Source organism: Nanorana parkeri, unplaced genomic scaffold (genome assembly GCF_000935625.1).
Source record: "Nanorana parkeri isolate BGI_ZX_2015 unplaced genomic scaffold, ASM93562v1 scaffold188, whole genome shotgun sequence".
Classification (NCBI taxonomy): domain Eukaryota; kingdom Metazoa; phylum Chordata; class Amphibia; order Anura; family Dicroglossidae; genus Nanorana; species Nanorana parkeri.
The window spans coordinates 1,237,831-1,238,110 of NW_017306456.1; positions in this window are offsets into that span (position 1 = coordinate 1,237,831).

The following is a 280-nucleotide window of genomic DNA, read 5'->3' on the forward strand; positions in this document are numbered from 1 at the left end:
TCCGGCGGTAATTGGGGTCACTTCTGAGCGGCAGAAGGAGTCTCTGAGGACCCAGAGAAGGAAAAGCGGCTTTGATTGGCAGCAGCAGACAAGAGATGAGGATCGGAGGAGCGGGGCAATGTGCGAAAAGTGATTTGGTCGGGGAAATTAGAAACGGGTCTGATGGGGGGGAGGGGGCGGGTGAGGAAGAAGAGCTCGCACTCCGATTAAGCTGCAGAGGGATTCTCTGAACGTAGACAGCGGGATCTGCACCCCCAATACATGGACAGTGTTCCCCTAT